General features: G+C 42.4%; 1 protein-coding gene across 1 annotated transcript in view; it reads left to right on the forward strand.

Moving 5' to 3' along the window:
* Positions 1 to 17,383, forward strand: part of LOC308395955 (teneurin-3-like) — a gene marked incomplete at its 3' end in the record, with an annotated part of 636,927 nt that overhangs the window by 321,077 nt on the left and 298,467 nt on the right. The window contains exon 3 of the mRNA XM_080881015.1: positions 7,228 to 7,338. The remainder of the gene's footprint in view (positions 1 to 7,227; positions 7,339 to 17,383) is intronic.

The raw sequence follows: 17,383 nt of genomic DNA on the forward strand, positions 1-17,383 counted from the left end.
ATCGTAATAAATTCTGAGCATTGTCCGACAGATGTCGAAAGACCTCAGTCGCATCAGAAAATAGAGACGACTCTGGTCCTTCCTGTAGAGTGCAGTGATGTAATTAACCCAGTCCAGTTTATTGTCTATGTGTACTCCAAGGTATTTATAGTTCTCCACAATGTACACATTGACTCCCTTTATTGAAACACGAGTCAAGGGTTTCCTGGTCCACAATCAGTTCTTTGGTCCTTGTCATGTTGAGCTACAGATGATTCTGGTTTACAAAGGAGTCAACCACAGCCCAGTACTCCATCCCATCACCCTCACTGATGCATCTAACTTCCACGGAGTCATCAGAAAACTTCTGACGATAAAAGGTCTCTGTGTAAATGATAAATGGCCTGTATATGTATAGCGCTTTACTAGTCCCTAAGGACCCCAAAGCGCTTTACACATCCAGTCATCCACCCATGTGGTCATCCTCCCTGTGTAGTGGCTGAAGACCGTGGTGTAGAGGGTGAAGAGGAAAGGGCAGAGAACAGTCCCTTGTCGTGCCCTTGTGTTGCTGATAACATTGTCAGACACACAATGTGGAAGATGCACATATTGTGGTATTCCTGTCAGGTAATCAACATTCCACCAGAGAAGCATCCACGTGCATCGCTGTCAGTTCATCACCCAGAAGGTTGGCCTGAATGGTATTGAAAGCACTGGAAAAGTCAAAAACATGACCCTCACAGTGCTCGCCAGCTGGTCCAGATTGGCGTAGCTAGATGATGCCGTCCTCAGCTCCGAGGAGGGGCTGATAAGCAAGCTGAGAGGGGATCCTGATGTGGCCTGACTACAGGCTCGTAGCTAGTCAAGAATTAGTCTTTTAAGGGTCTTCTTCACTTGGGAAGTCAGCACCACAGGCTTGTAATCCTGGAGGCCACTGGGAGGTGGCGTTTTTGGTACAGGAATGAGAGATGATGTCTTCCATAGCACTGGGACCCTCTGCAGACTCAGATTCGACATGAACAGTTTATGAAAGACTCCACAAAGCTGGAGGGCACAGCCGTTGAGGACATGGAGACTCACCCCATCTGGTCCAGCAGACTTACCTGAGTGGAATCTTCTCATTTGTCTGCGAACCTGATTGTGAGTGGAAGTGATGGGTGGGGGAAGGGCGTCAGGACTAGAGAAGGCAATGGTGGAGTGTGGAAAGAGAGGGAGAGAGAATGGTGTTGCTGTGGATTGCAGGCTGGCTATGAGTAAATCAGCAGGAGGTTGAGCATCTACTGCTGTGTTGAATCTGTTGAAAAACACAGGTTATGTAGTCAGTGAGGTTCTCAAAGTTTCTCCCACTCTGTTACGTCAAAACTGCACTGTAGTTCTGCTAAGGCCTTCTGATCTGACCTACCCAATGGTGGGAGGTAGGAGGAACTGTATGCATCCATAACATACAGCAAATTCTCTCCCCCTTGGTGAGATACACCACATACTGTGTGAAAGTTGGAAGTGTAGTGTCCAAGAGGACATGGTTGAAGTCACCCAAGATAGAAATGAAGCCGCTTGGGTGCTGAGTCTGTAACTGAGCTATAGAGGAGTGCATAGCGTCACATGCAGCTGTGAGGTTTCCTGAGGGAGGACTTTAAACAGTCACCAAGATTACATGGGTAAATTCCCGGTGCAAATAATACGGCCTGAGTCCAACAGCACACAGTTCAATGTTCGGGTAACAAATCCGCTCTTTGATTTTTATCTGAGCAGGTTTACACCACCGGTTATTAACAAAAATGGCAAGCCTCCCCTTCATTCTGCTTACTGCTTGCAGCACTGTCCCTGTGGAAGCCTTCCACTGATGCATCGTCATCTGGAATATCCTGGTGAATCTGTGATTTGGTGAAACATATCAAGCTATAATCCTGATATTCCTTCTGACTCCGTGCTAGTGCTGTTAGCTCATCCATCTTTTTTGCTAGCAACCGAACGTTCCCCATTATAATAAACAAAAGACATGGTTTGACCCTCCTTCTCTCTTTAAGCCTGCTCTGTCTCGCTGTCTCCTTTCTTCTCCTCTTCTGTCCTCCATCTCTGCATCCTTGGTGCTTTTGTCTCCAGATTTCAGCTGGTACTTCCGTGGGTCTGATTGATAAGACGGCTGGCTTCAGGACAATCAGCTGATCTCTGGAGTAACCAACCCATCCAGTGTCAGCTGCTACACCACGGTTCCATTGCAAAATGAAAGTAACAGTTCCACTGCAACAAGCAGAACAAAAATTCTCTTGATTCAAATGTTTATTAAGAAAAAAACTATTAAAACAGACAAACACTCTAAGTACTAATTAAAGGACAAAGAAATAAGTCAGAAAATTTTTGAAGTACAGAGAAAAAGCAGGAGCAATTGAAACAGCCTGCATGCTGGTTGACATATGTACACTCGATGTGCAATTTCACTACAGATGATCTTTCAAACCATCTGTCCTCTCTGTCCAAAATGTGAACATTGGCATCCTCGAAAGAGTGACCTTTGTCCTTAAGATGCAGATGGACTGCTGAGTCTTGTCCTGTGGAGGTGGCTCTTCTATGTTGTGCCATGTGCTTGTGAAGTGGCTGTTTGGTTCACATTTTGGACAGAGGACAGATGGTTTGAAAGAGGAGTGAAAGAAGCCATCTATGTCCACTGTGAGCGACCATCTTTGAACAGAGGCGGTGGTTTACGACACCAACTCTCTGCCATCTATAATCCAGTTTTGAGATCCCTTCCCAGACGCCTTAACGCCCACTCACATCCTGAGCCATCTGACCTCAGGAATTCGCATGATAAGGTCGGGCCAGGTTTCACAATGAGCTCACCCGAAACCCTGGCTGATTGGGACCCACACCCAGTTTCACACCTTGGCTCAGGGGATTAGAGGATCATCAGGGGGTCCTTTTGTCCCTCTTTGGGGGGTTACTCCCACTAGGTTTATATCTGGGACTCTCCACCATTTGATCTTAGAACTGAAGACGCTTCTCGGATGAGAGGTGAAACGTCTTCAAGTAACTTAAAGAAGTCCAGACGCTTTTCTTTGCAAGCTCCTTTGACTACGATACAGAATGCCTTGCCAGGCACAGAGAAGTGAGTGATGCCTCTCCAGTTTGTGCACTCGGAGGTGTTGCCCTTCTCTGGTAGCTTGACTATGGCGCCCTTTCGCCAGGGCAGTACTGTGCCACTTTGCCAGCACTTGTTGAACAGGGTCATCAGTTCTTCCACCATGGCTTGGCCGCCAAGTTTTTCTAAGCCGTCCGCTTTGTTGTTTTTGAGGCTCTTGATCGCGATCTTCACTTCCTCGATGGTGATTCTGCCAGTGTTGACCCCAAGCTCATCTTGGGAATTCTCCGCCTCGAAATTGTACGTCGTGGCAGGCTCTGGCTGGTTAAGGGTCTCTTGGAAATGTTCAGCCCATCATTTGTTTTGCTCTTCTTGGGCGATCAGGAGCCTTGACAAAATGGTCCTCGATCCAGTAAGCTCGTTTACTATGTGGTATAGGGTCTTGGAATCATTCCGATCCGCTGCATCCTGAGTTTCAGCACCTTTTCGTTCGAGCCATACTTTCTTGTCTTTCCGACAGCTTTTCTTCACTAGCCGATCTAATTCTGCGTAGCGTCAGGTTCCTGCCTCTCTGGCTTGTTCGGTTTTGGCCTGCTCTCTTTTCAGCAACTACGCTTCGCATAGCAACGACAGTGTTTGGTGTATGATTCTTTATCCAAAACTCACTCCCACAGTCAATATCTTTTCTGTCTAATCTTTCCTAAACAGCTACTGCCAACAACTACAGCTTACTAAAGTTTCATTTAAATGTAAAAATCTGAAGTGATACCACTACACAGTGGTGTATAAGACAGAACTCAGAGGTGGAGGTCACGGAAGTCACTGGTCAATGAATCTGGCTCTCAGGTCCTTGTTCACAAGTGAAGGGAGAGCGGAGTAGGAGACTGTGGAATCGATTGGCATGTCCAGTCTGTTGTGGTAAAAAGAGCTGAATGTAAAAGTAAAACTGTACTGTTCTTACCCTCACTTATGACCAATGTTCCCTCTAAGCTGCGCACGTGCGCAATTGCGCACTGCTGGCACGGTCTCTGCGCACAGAAAATCTGCGTTGCGCACAAAAAAAATCTAACCTGAACTGAAATTAAAATAAATACTTTAACAATTCTGTTTTGCAGTGTTAGTCAGTGACTGGCTGCTCCCGTATGGGATTAGAACGATGCCACCTTATCCCATAGTCCAGCCAATAATGTGATTTACATTCGTATATACGCAGCTAATCAACGTCGCTGACAGGCTTTTGACAGCGTCTTTATGTGCCGGTGTCTTAGCACACCGGTGTTTTAACTAGCAAAGCGGCGTGGCTGATGTGGAGTGAAGCCACGTTAATGACAACGTGTAAAACCATTGGAGATGTGAGGAGGACAGACGGAACAATTGACGGAAAAAGTGTGGACTTTATACCAGTTTTTAAATTGTGTCAATCGGCCACGTAAAACCAGAGTTATGATAAAAATATCTGCAATGTTTGATTTTCTTGCTGAATGCTATCGTTGTTTATATTTACTGTGGGAAGAAACTGTAAAAACTGCGTTTTATAAGAAAAAAGGCTCGAAAGCCTGTGAGCAAAAACAAACTCCACCCCCTCTCCCTTTCCTATTCGTCCAAAAAAGTACCACGTCGACCAATCAAAAAATGATATGGCAACGTGGCATCTAGTTGTTAAGAAACGGGAAGAAGTTTTAGGAGTGACGGCGGTCCTTTGAGATATGAGAGATTTGAGACGTTTAGCGCAAATCTTGTGTAGTTAGTGTGTAGTGTAGTCAATAGTTTTGTTGTGTGTGACTGTTGTTCTCCTTGATCTCATAGTGGACAGAAATTATTTTTTGGAGTGGCACAAATAATTTGTGTGGCATCAAATTTGATGCAGAACAGCTGATTGTTCTGTAAATAGATTGAAGTGTTTATTTAAAAACACCTTGGCTGCATTTAAAAAAAAAAGCTGCAAAAAACTTTGTTGTTTGCCAAACTGAGTTACTTTTTTGAAGAAGTAACTATATAATTAATTGCCCAGCATTGGTCATTATATACTATATTTTGCAGACAGAGTTACAGACTCTCTCCCAGACCACAGACTCATACTCATAATACTAGTCAGAGCTGTATAAAAAAAAGAAGAAAAAAGTAAGTTATGTTTTCGAAATTGGAGTTCAAGTTATTTTTACTTCCAATAGTGTTAACATATTACACAGGTCAATAACTAGATTTTTTTTAACTTTTCATTATAAGTGGGCTAAAGCAGTTAATTAAAAGTACCGTAGTCTAACATAAATGTAAATGCTGTAATTTTATTATTTTAATAAACCATGTAACTTGGATGGATACGATGCTGGCGTGACCACAGTGCACACGTCTGCTGTCGCTCACAGTGGCCCAAGGGATCACTCGGGGAGTTTGTGTGTTCACTCAGACACGTGAAAAATTAGAGGGAACATTGCTTATGACCTGCTCTGGCTCTGGTTAGTGACTGAAAGAATGACTCAAGTGGTGTCTGGAATCTACCCACAGCTTTCTCCTAGAGATAGGGTGAGGAGTTAGGTCATTCAGGAGGGGCTCAGATTAAAGCCAATACTCATTCACTTTGAAAGGAAACATTGGTAGTAGGTAATAACTTTGAAATGACCACATTATTGTGTTCTTGTTTCTATTACCACTTTATTACCGAGCTGTATTTGCATGGTGTTTGGGCCCTTATTATCTATTTACATAAATTTCAGTGTAATATTACTCAGCTGTAATGACTGTTGCTACCATGACATTACTTGGATTTTTTTGTTGTTATTTCTTTGGTAATTGCATGGTAATAAACTAAACTGCCACATTATTACTAGGGCTGGGTATCGTTAGTGATTTCTATAATCGATCTGATTCCAGTTCACAAGGTCCCGAATCAATTTGATCCCCGTTTCGATTCCATTTGGTTCCATTTGAAGCAGGGAAATTTTCCTCAGGCAGTCAGAAATATTATAATTCTGATGATTTATCAGTACTGACACTTGTGAGACTTCATCAGAAGTGTGACCATTATAGGAGATGCCTTTGTGCCAAAGTAACTGATTACAAAACAGAAAAACATTCTCCTGGCCTCGCTTTTTATAGCAGATAACCTTAAAAATATTCGGCAGTAGAACAAAAACAAAAGAAAACCATGAATCAACATTTGAACATTACCCAATGCTGCTGAAGTGAAGCAGAGTGAAGTTACAGAGTTTTATCAGAGACACAGCTAAGCATTTTGCAATTTGGTATAAAACATTTAAACTTCTTCGGTATTGAAAATCAGAAATTATTCTTGTCAGAGGTCATTTTTGAAAAAACAAAACAAAGAAACAACAAAGCAGTGGCCGACAGCGCTGTAAACAAAGGTAGACTGGTGCATAATAAGCAAGCTAATAATGCAGAAAACAGATTTGAGATGGGAAACTGTTCTTGAAGTACACTGAGAGAGAGAGCTGTGTAGGAAGTGTGATTTTATTGTGGTGGAAGCAAATCAGCAGAAGTAGGAGAGAGTTAATGACAATATTTATCAATTGTTAAGCGTAGTTTAGATCTTCTTTTGCTGCTGGTTCAGTGAATTTTGGTCAGAGAGTGACGGAACCTGCAGCTTCAGAATCTGTGAGATGTCGGCTTTGATTCTGATGTGTCGGGTCTGTGCTTTGTTTTTACGTCTTTGTGTGGAATCTGCTCTCATTTGCTGTTTTGTTTGGTGGTTGTTGAAATAAAAGCTTTAACCTGAGATTCTAGTGTTTCTGGCAAAATACATTTATATTTAAGAATCGATTCAGGATTTAATGAATTGATATTACGTTATTCGGAAAATCATTGGATGGATGGATGCTGATAATAGTTTAGTTTGTACTTTGGAAAAATCAAAATGTAATAATGATAACTTCTTATTTGAGGACTTTCTTTCTCAACTAAATATAAACCTACTCTATCTTGAACTGTCCTGTAGTGACTCGTTTCAGTTCTATTTCTTTCAGGGTCACATTAACTCTTTTGCATAAGATATGTTCTATTTTCTAATAATGTTTCTTTTTGATCCCACCCTTCCACTATGTAGGCCTCGTTGTTAAATCACCATTAGTATCTCAGTTGGGAGCCAGTTTGATGTTGCTCGGTGAAGTTTGGTAGAAATAGATTAAACTGAGATCTGTTTTGGTTTTGTTTTGCAGATTCCTCTGATCAAAGTTCCAGGGCAGCTCCCCACTGTAACCAAACAGAACCAGATGACTGCTGTGATTAGGCGACTCCATTGGAATTCACAGAAAAAGACAAGAACAGAGGTATGTGCATATATGTGTATTCATACTGGTGGTGGTTCCTAACAGCTGCCTCTTGGAAGCAAGATATGAATGCTGACCACTCAACAGAGGAGGTCCTATGCTTTGCTAATGAAAAACAGTACCTATATGAGTATTTAACTGAACAGTTATACCCAATAATTTATATGTCATTCTACATCAAGCACGACAGTTTGGTGCAGGTCATCCATGCAACATGTAAACACATTACCCCAGTTGGTTATTAACTTGAAATGATATTTGGAAAAACACCAACAGCAAAAGCAAAGATTGCACTGTAGCGCTTTAATGCTGTTCTTGTTGTTTGCCGTCTGTGTTCCTCTCTGCATTTAAAAATTTCCTGAAAATCATCTTTACAACAGCTAGCCAAATGAAGAGTCTCAATGAGTTAGGTGTGTCACTGTCGAAGTCTTACATCCCATTATGTACACTGTAATTCACTCACAATACTGATGAAACCACATTTACAGCTGATTTTACTACACATTTATAGGCTGTATAAAAGGTAAAGACTAAAAATGAAGCACAACTATTTCTTATATGGACACAAAGAAAAGTAGTTCGAGGAGACACGGCCAGTCACCAGATCATCTAACTTTATGCTCACCACTTCAACTGTTCATTTGTGGAAACGGACCATGGTTGAAACCAAGCCATCGAAGTCCAGCAGTGACTCCAGGCTGCTTGGAAGGGTGGTGAGAGTAACCCTCTGAAAAATTGTATAGACTGTAACATTATACAGTTGCTCACATGCAATGTTTGAGGCCACTACACCTGCAAAAGATAGGCTGTTTAAGTATTTTTTCGTTCTCTCTTTCTTGCTGAAGCAGAACAGAATATTGTCATATTTTATGTGTGACCGAGAAAACTCTTTCACAACTATGGACCTCCTCTGTGTCCTGCCTCTTTTCATCCTACTTGGCAGCTCCATCTTCAACAGTCTCTGTCCAGTATATCCACTATCCCTATCCTGCACACGTTCAAACCATCTCAACCTTGCCGCTGCACACATTTCTAAACCAGTTTGTCTTGGCCTCTCCCATTAAAAATCTTTAACTACATTTTCAACTCTGGCACTTCACTCATCTCCACCCACTTTCACACCCACATTGCTTTGGATGATTGACTCCAGGTATTTAAACTCATCTACCTTTAATATCTCTACTATTTGCATGCTCACTTTTACAGCCGTCTCCTACTCATTCACACACGTGTTCTGCCTTGCTTCTACTTGATTCCATTCCTTTTTTTTCAAGTGCATGCTTCCACCTCTCCACTCTCCCTTCCACCCGCTTCCTACTCTCAGTACAAATCACAATACTGTCTGCAAATATTATAGTTCTCGGAGACTCCTGCCTAACCTCATCTGTCAGCCTGTCCATCACTTCTGGAAACAAGAAGATGCTCAGAGCCGATACCTGATGTACCTACCACACATTTTACCACTGTCTTGCTGTCATCATAAATGTTAGTCTTACGTACTTCTCTGACATTCCTGACTTCCTTATGCAGAACCAGCATTTCTCTAGACATACAACGACACAGTGCAGCTAATTAATACCATTTCTGTACTTCGCTATTAGCATTTTCAAAGCAAACACCTCATCTGTAGTGCTCTTTCTCAGCAAGGAGCCATACTGCTCACATGCTGCTCACTGATAGTCACTTTCCTTTGTAACTTAGCTTCGAAAACGGTTTTCTTTACCTTTATGGTATGACTCATCATCGTTATCCCTCTGCAGTTTCTACAGCTCTGTACATCACCCTTGTTTTTGAAAAGATTACACTTGTCCTCCATTCTGTAGGTTCCTGTCTCGCTATACCTCTTCATCCTTCCCCAGGTATTTCATCATTCTTCCCTTTCAATCATTGACTCAGCCTTCACCTACTTTCTTTTCTGTACCACCAAAGCCATTCTATAGACTATCTGATGCTGCCTGCCTTATCTCCTACAGATTACACCTTCAGAATAAGATTCCATATTATTTACATCATTTTAAAGCTTGAATACTTATTTATTTTTCAACATAATCACCTTTTCGGTCAATGCATTTTTGTAGATGCTGTGGCAGTTTTACAATGTCCATGTCATACCTGCTCGCCGCCTCTGCAGAATCACCTGCCGGACAAATGTTCTTTCAACTTTGGCAACAGGTGGTAGTCACTGGGTGCGAAGTCCAGAATGCAAGGTGGGTGATGAAGTTCAAACCAAAGTTTTGCTGGAGAGCGACAGTTTGACAGGCAACGTGTGGACAAGCGGTGTCATCCACACTTAGGAAAATAAATAAGTCTTCAAGCTTTAAAATGATGTAAATATTATGGAAAATAAACGGTTGTTTGTATTTCTAAAACAATAGGAGACCTTACTTTTGGGATTGCCCTCGTATATAAATGTGAGTCATTAGTATGGAAATTCATTCCATCCACTATTTTTTTAAATTTTTTTTAAAAAGGGTATTTGAGGGAAAAACAAAACAAAAACTTTACGGTGATAAGGTTACCTCTCAGTAGCACCTTACTATGTACTCCTACTGGCACCTTCATCTGTTATCTCCTTGTAAGTATCAAGACTTATACGTATCTTTTGAAGCCACCCCAAAATTTCATTCTGTTCATCTGGACGTAGCGTTTTCAGTCGGAGAAACATTTCATCACTTATCCAAGTGACTTCTTCAGTCTCAGCTGACTACAGGTTTCACCAATCTTATAAACAGTACATTGCATTAGGACTGGAACTGGCACCACTGGGAGGTAAATGGACTGGTTCTTATATAGCACTTTTCTACTCTCCCGGAGTACTCAAAGCATATATATCCTGGCAATCCTCCCGGCACTTATCAGCGTACACTATGTTACTCTGTCTGTGTCGGGGGACCCGATCCTTGGGGTGGACCAATTTTTGGCACAGCGTGTTTTGGGGTTTAAAAGTCACAGAGACCTGGTGTTGAGATAAAATGCGTCTCAGCTGTTTCAATACTCCTGACACGTACGGGATCACTACAGGTTTTCGTTTAGGCACCGGTTGTCCTTTTCTTCTGGATCACCTGGAGCTTTCTTTAGAAGCCTTCCCAGCTTTGACAAAAGTCCAGCTGGGATAACCACATTTACTCAGAGCCTTCTTGATGTGATGTTGTTCTGCTTCCCTGGCCGCTGTGTCAGTGGGGATGGAGTTCGCTCTGTGTTGCAGCGTCCTGATTACACCCAGTTTATGCTCTAGTGGATGATTAGAGTCAAACCTTAGAAGCCTAACCTGCCACTTTTCATATCCTTCCTGGTGAATTTGATGTGTCAGTCCATCGAGTTAATGTGATCCGTGAAATGTGGTACATCCTGAGATTGGATTTTTACCCAGGTGTCATCCACATACCTGAACCAATGGCTTGGTGGTGTTCCAGGGTAGGATAGCAAAGCTTTTCCACTTCTTCCATGTACAAGTGGGCCACGATGGGTGAAACTGGGAACCCATGGCACACCCATGTTTCCGCCTGTAGTACTGACCCTTGTATGTGAAGTAGGTGGAATGAAGACACAGTTAAGAGCAAACACACTTGGTTGATGCTGAGAGTAGTCCTGTTGCTGAGTTTGGGGTCATCCTGTAATCTCTTACGAACTACCTCCAGTGACTACCTTCAGTGACTGGAACGCAAGTGAAGAGAGATGTAACATCGTACGAGACCATGGTTTCATCTGCCTCCATAATGACATCTCTCACCTTCTCAACAAAATCCTGGATGTGGATGTGGTGTTCAGAGCTGCCTACCAATGGGTTGAGGATCAACTTTGGGGATTTACTTACCTGGATGATTGAGCATGCGTAAAGACCTTTTGAAGCCACATTTGTGTAGCTCTCTGTAGGTCTACTTTCGTTGGTTAATCTGGCCTTCTGATTCTCTGCCTAGTGAATCTTAACAAGTCTATACAAGTTTTTGTTTTATTTTGTGGAACCACATGTCAAGTTTTGGGCATTTTAGGAATCCTAACTAATTAAATGCTGCACATCTTTCTTTGCACATTGTACATTAAACATCAGCTTTCTCCCCTGGTTATCTGTCTGAATCTCATACATGGCCACAAAACATTTCCCTTTATTATTCAATCATGACTTTCCAATCCCACTTCTGCTATTCAGTTACATTATTTAAGATGGTCTCCAGAAAGTATTTTTCATATTTGCTCAATAATTTGAACCATGTGTCCATTCATATGTCTTCATATACAACACCATCTTTAGGTTTTGTGGGGTATTATCAGGTAGTAGTTAGCAGGTAGTCAAAGGAGCTTGCAAAGAAAAGCGTCTGGACTTCTTTAAGTTGCTTGAAGACGTTTCACCTCTCATCCGAGAAGCTTCTTCAGTTCTAAGGTCAAATGGTGGAGAGTCCCAGATATAAACCTAGTGGGAGTCTCCCAGCACAGAGGGACAAAGGACCCCCTGATGATCCTCTAATCCCCTGAGCCAAGGTGTGAAACTGGGTGTGGGTCCCAATCAGCCAGAGTTTCGGGTGTGTTCATTGTGAAACCTGGCCCCACCTCATGCAAATTCCTGAGATCAGATGGCCCAGGATGTGAGTGAGCGTTAAGGCGTCTGGGAAGGGATCTCAAAACTGGATTATAGATGGCCGAGAGTTAGTGTCGTAAACCACCGCCTCTGTTCAAAGATGGTCGCTCACAGTGGACATAGATGGCTTCTTTCACTCCTCTTTCAAACCATCTGTCCTCTCTGTCCAAAATGTGAACATTGGCATCCTCGAAAGAGTGTCCTTTATCCTTAAGATGCAGATGGACAGCTGCATCTTGGACAGTCCTTTTGTCCCTCTGTGGGGGGATACTCCCACTAGGTTTAAATCTGGGACTCCCCACCATTTGACCTTAGAACTGAAGAAGCTTCTCGGATGAAAGGTGAAACGTTTTCAAGCAACTTAAAGAAGTCTAGACGCTTTTCTTTGCAAGCTCCTTTGACTACGATGACCTGGATGACTGAGAACCTTCACAGACATAGTTAGCAGGTAGTAAACTTTATGGTAGGGGAGTTTCTGCTGTTTTGCATTTTCTGCAGATAGAAGTTCAGTCTCGTGTTACGCTTCTGATAACGATGGCAGTGTATGCATCCCCATATTATGCAACAAAATAGCTGTATCTCCCTGAGCACAGTGCAATAATTCTTTGGTGCAGGCTCTCTCTCTCTTGGCCTTTCAGCCAAATCGCAGACTCTCACACTATTCTTTCCTGGTCTTCGTTGATCTTTCAAACTGGTTGCAGGTGCTCTCTCGCTTCTCTCCCTCTCAGCCTACATTGGCTTTTCAGCCTGGTCGCATGCTCTCTTAGTCCTTTTTTCCTGGCCATTGACTCAAACTCCTTTTCATCTTCTACTTGCTCTTTCCTCTTGCTATCTGGACCCTTCCCCAGCTTCCTCTTGTTAACATGAGTTTCTCTTAGGATGCGTATTTATATTGTCTGTTTTCAGCTAATAGTCATACGTTGTCATTCTGTAGAGTCAGTTAATTTTTTTGAGGGGTCCTGTCCTAAATCCTATCACAGCTGGCATTCCACTGTGCCATGATGGGTCATTGGAGTCTCATCAACAAATGTTCAATTCTTCCAATTGATCTCTTCCTGTTGAATGAACCTTATCTGTACGTTAAATAACAAAGATCTATAATCACTCATCTGCCTGCTTTCCTGGGTATTAAGCTGATTTCTGTTCTTTACATCACTACCACTTTCCCACGCTGTCAATTTCAATACTGACCTCATTGCTCTAGTCCAATCATCTTCCTTCCCACCTTTTTGAGCCAGTTAGCCTCTGCTTTGCATGGTTTAAATCTGTGCTCTCCATCATTCTCCCTTTCAGACTCTCATTTGTGCTCCACCTCATAGACAACTCAGTCAGAGATCCATCCAAGCCCCAGTTTTTATCCTCACCACCACCAGCACCTGGACTCCAGGGAGTCGTATCCTAAATCTTATTACCGCTGGGAGTTTGTTCTGCCATGATGACTCATTGGAGTTTAATCACCAGTTTTCATCATTGGCAATTATCATGTTCAGTTTTCAAGTTATCGCTCCTTATTCAGATTATACTGCAGAAAAACAGTCACTCAAATTGCGCCAGCCCTTTGAAAACTGACCTTATGCAACGTTTGTTGCTTTATATCTAATATGTAAGTAAAGAACAATATGTTCCATTAAACAATTGTATACCTTTTTTTCCCCAAGTTGTTACATCACACTATATACAGTGGGGCAAAAAAGTATTTAGTCAGCCACCGATTGTGCAAGTTCCCCCACTTAAAATGATGACAGAGGTCAGTAATTTGCACCAGAGGTACACTTCAACTGTGAGAGACAGAATGTGAAAAAAAAATCCATGAATTCACATGGTAGGATTTGTAAAGAATTTATTCGTAAATCAGGGTGGAAAATAAGTATTTGGTCACCTCAAACAAGGAAAATCTCTGGCTCTCACAGACCTGTAACGTCTTCTGTAAGAAGCTTTTCTGTCCCCCACTCGTTACTTGTATGAATGGCACCTGTTTGAACTCATCATCTGTATAAAAGACACCTATCCACAGCCCCAAACAGTCAGACTCCAAACTCCGCCATGGCCAAGACCAAAGAGCTTTCGAAGGACACCAGGAAAAGTATTGTAGACCTGCACCAGACTGGGAAGAGTGAATCTACAATAGGCAAGCAGCTTGGTGTGAAAAAATCAACTGTGGGAGCAATCATCAGAAAATGGAAGACATACAAGACCACTGATAATCTCCCTCGATCTGGGGCTCCACGCAAGATCTCATCCCGCGGGGTCAAAATGATCATGAGAACGGTGAGCAAAGATCCCAGAACCACACGGGGGGACCTGGTGAATGACCTGCAGAGAGCTGGGACCAAAGTAACAAAGGTCACCATCAGTAACACACTACAACGGCAGGGAATCAAATCCCGCAGTGCCAGACGTGTTCCGCTGCTGAAGCCAGTGCATGTCCAGGCCCGTCTGAAGTTTGCCAGAGAGCACATGGATGATACAGCAGAGGATTGGGAGAATGTCATGTGGTCAGATGAAACCAAAGTAGAACTTTTTGGTATAAACTCAACTCGTCGTGTTTGGAGGAAGAAGAATACTGAGTTGCATCCCAAGAACACCATACCTACTGTGAAGCATGGGGGTGGAAACATCATGCTATGGGGCTGTTTTTCTGCCAAGGGGACAGGACGACTGATCCGTGTTAAGGACAGAATGAATGGGGCCATGTATCGTGAGATTTTGAGCCAAAACCTCCTTCCATCAGTGAGAACTTTGAAGATGAAACCAGGCTGGGTCTTCCAACATGACAATGATCCAAAACACACCGCCCGGGCAACAAAGGAGTGGCTCCGTAAGAAGCATTTGAAAGTCCTGGAGTGGCCTAGCCAGTCTCCAGACCTCAACCCCATAGAAAATCTGTGGCGGGAGTTGAAAGTCCGTGTTGCTCGGCGACAGCCCCAAAACATCACTGCTCTCGAGAAGATCTGCATGGAGGAATGGGCCAAAATACCAGCTACTGTGTGTGCAAACCTGGTAAAGACCTATAGTAAACATTTGACCTCTGTTATTGCCAACACAGGTTATGTTACAAAGTATTGAGTTGTATTTTTGTTATTGACCAAATACTTATTTTCCACCCTGATTTACGAATAAATTCTCAACAGTCAATAAACGATGTCAAGCTATCATTTATCCTAAAGAAAGGGCAACGTGAAAATGTCAATGATATATCTTGACAAGTATTTTATATGTAATCAGAGGGCCTGTGTTTGTGAATTGTATTTCTCATGTGGTTTGTATATGGCTTGTAACTGAATGCCCGGTTTGTCCAATAAAGATTATATTTTCTTCTACAACCCTACAATACAGTGGTGTGAAATAGAGGTTGCCCCCTTCCTGATTTCCTTGTTTTGTATGTTTGTTACACGTAAATTTTTCAGATCATCAAACAAATGTAAACATTAGACAACAATAACACAAGTATTGTTTCTAAATGAAGCTTTTTTACTGTATTATTAAGGGGAAAAAACCCCAAACCCACATGACTCTGTGTGAAAACGTGATTCCTCCCTGAACCTAACAACTCCTATCAAGCGTCTGCGATAACTTACAAAGATTCTTTCATAGGGAGGAATTTTTGGCCTACTCATCTTTGCAGGATTGTTATACTTCAATCACATTGGAGCGTCTTCAAACTCAAGCCACAGCATCTCAATTGGATTCAGGTCAGGACTTTGACTAGGCCACTCCAGTCTTCATTCTGTTTTTTCTGGATAATCCATCATATAAAACTGAATCAAATGAAAAAGTCTCTTTTTAAAATATTTTTTATTAGTTTGAATCTTTTAACTTTATGCACATTGCATTAAGCAAAAATTTAATTATTTGTCTTGAATTCGAAGAAATTCATGTAACATTTAAACCTATTTTCTGCAAATTCCAGCATATAAAATAAAATAATGTTTTGTGTTTACACTCATTCTTTCAAATAGATGCAAGTAAAACACAGCAGAAAATAAATAAAATCAAAGACTCAGTGTCCTGTCACATTCCCGTGGCAGCGTGCTCGGTGCTTGCTCAGATTTGAAGTTTAATTTTTCACTGTGGAAAGACGTTTTCTTCCCACGCAAAGTGAACAGCAGACACTAATGTTTTTGTCACTTTTTACTGAATCAAACTCAACATAATGTCAGTACTTCCACACTTCTGTACTCTCTCCCGCACTCCATATTATCCATTGTTGATCTGCACACGTCTCTTGCTGCCACGGACGTCGCATGCGCTTACATCATTGTCATGAGACACTCTCACAAACAAATTAATGACAGTGTAGTAACACAGTAACGCAGTGTGCTTACGGGAAAGTAACAGTAATCTAATTACTTTTTGCAATAGTAATCCCTTACATTACTTGCTACTTGAAAAAAGTAATTGGATCGTCTGGCTGAGTGGTGCGACAGAAACAACCTGCTGCTTAACACCGAGAAGACCAAGGAGCTCATCGTGGACTACAGGAGGAATGCTGACCCACATCCACCCATCCACATTAAGGGGACGGCTGTGGAGCGTGTGAGCAGCTTCAAGTTCCTGGGAGTCCACATCTCCGAGGATCTCACCTGGACGACCAACTGCTCCAAGCTGGTCAAGAAGGCTCACCAGCGCCTCTTCTTCTTGAGGACTCTGAGGAAGAACCACCTGTCCTCAGACAGCCTGGTGAACTTCTGTCGCTGCACCATCGAGAGCATCCTGACCAACTGTATAACAGTCTGGTACGGGAACTGCTCTGCCTCGGACCGGAAGGCGTTGCAGAGGGTCGTGAAAACTGCCCAGTGCATCGCCGGAGCACCACTTCCTGCCATAAAAGACATCTACAGGAAGCGGTGTCTGAAAAGGGCTGGGAAAATCATCAAAGACCCCAGTCACCCATCACATGGACTCTTCACCCTCCTGCCCTCTGGGAGGCGCCACAGGAGCCTCCGGACTAAGACCACCAGGTACCGGAACAGCTTCTTCCCCACAGCTGTCAGACTCCTGAACTCTGCCTCCTGACATCTGACCCACGTTAAACTCATGGACTGAACATACACACACCCACAATGGACAACTGTACCCTCAAACACAATAATAACATGGACTGAACTACCACTCACAACCACTAGCACTTTATATAGCCTCTGTAGAAACTATCTACACCCTCACTTATCTTAACTGCACTACTGTATAGCTCTGTGTAAATAATCATTCTGTACATTCGATAATTTTTAATCCTACAACTGTTTACAACTTGCATAGTTCCCATTTCTGTATAGCTGTATATCCCAGATTCTGTAAAGTTATTTATTTCATATTCTGTATAGTTTTTCATATTTATATCCTGTTCATATCCTGTACATAGCTTGTACTCACTACAGCCTGTACATACTTATAGTTATAGAATATTCACAACATACTTCATACCGTGTACATTATAACATACCATAATAGACCCATTTCTGTAATATACTC

The sequence above is a fragment of the Rhamphochromis sp. 'chilingali' genome (genome assembly GCF_963969265.1).
Source record: "Rhamphochromis sp. 'chilingali' genome assembly, chromosome: 4".
Classification (NCBI taxonomy): Eukaryota; Metazoa; Chordata; class Actinopteri; order Cichliformes; family Cichlidae; genus Rhamphochromis; species Rhamphochromis sp. 'chilingali'.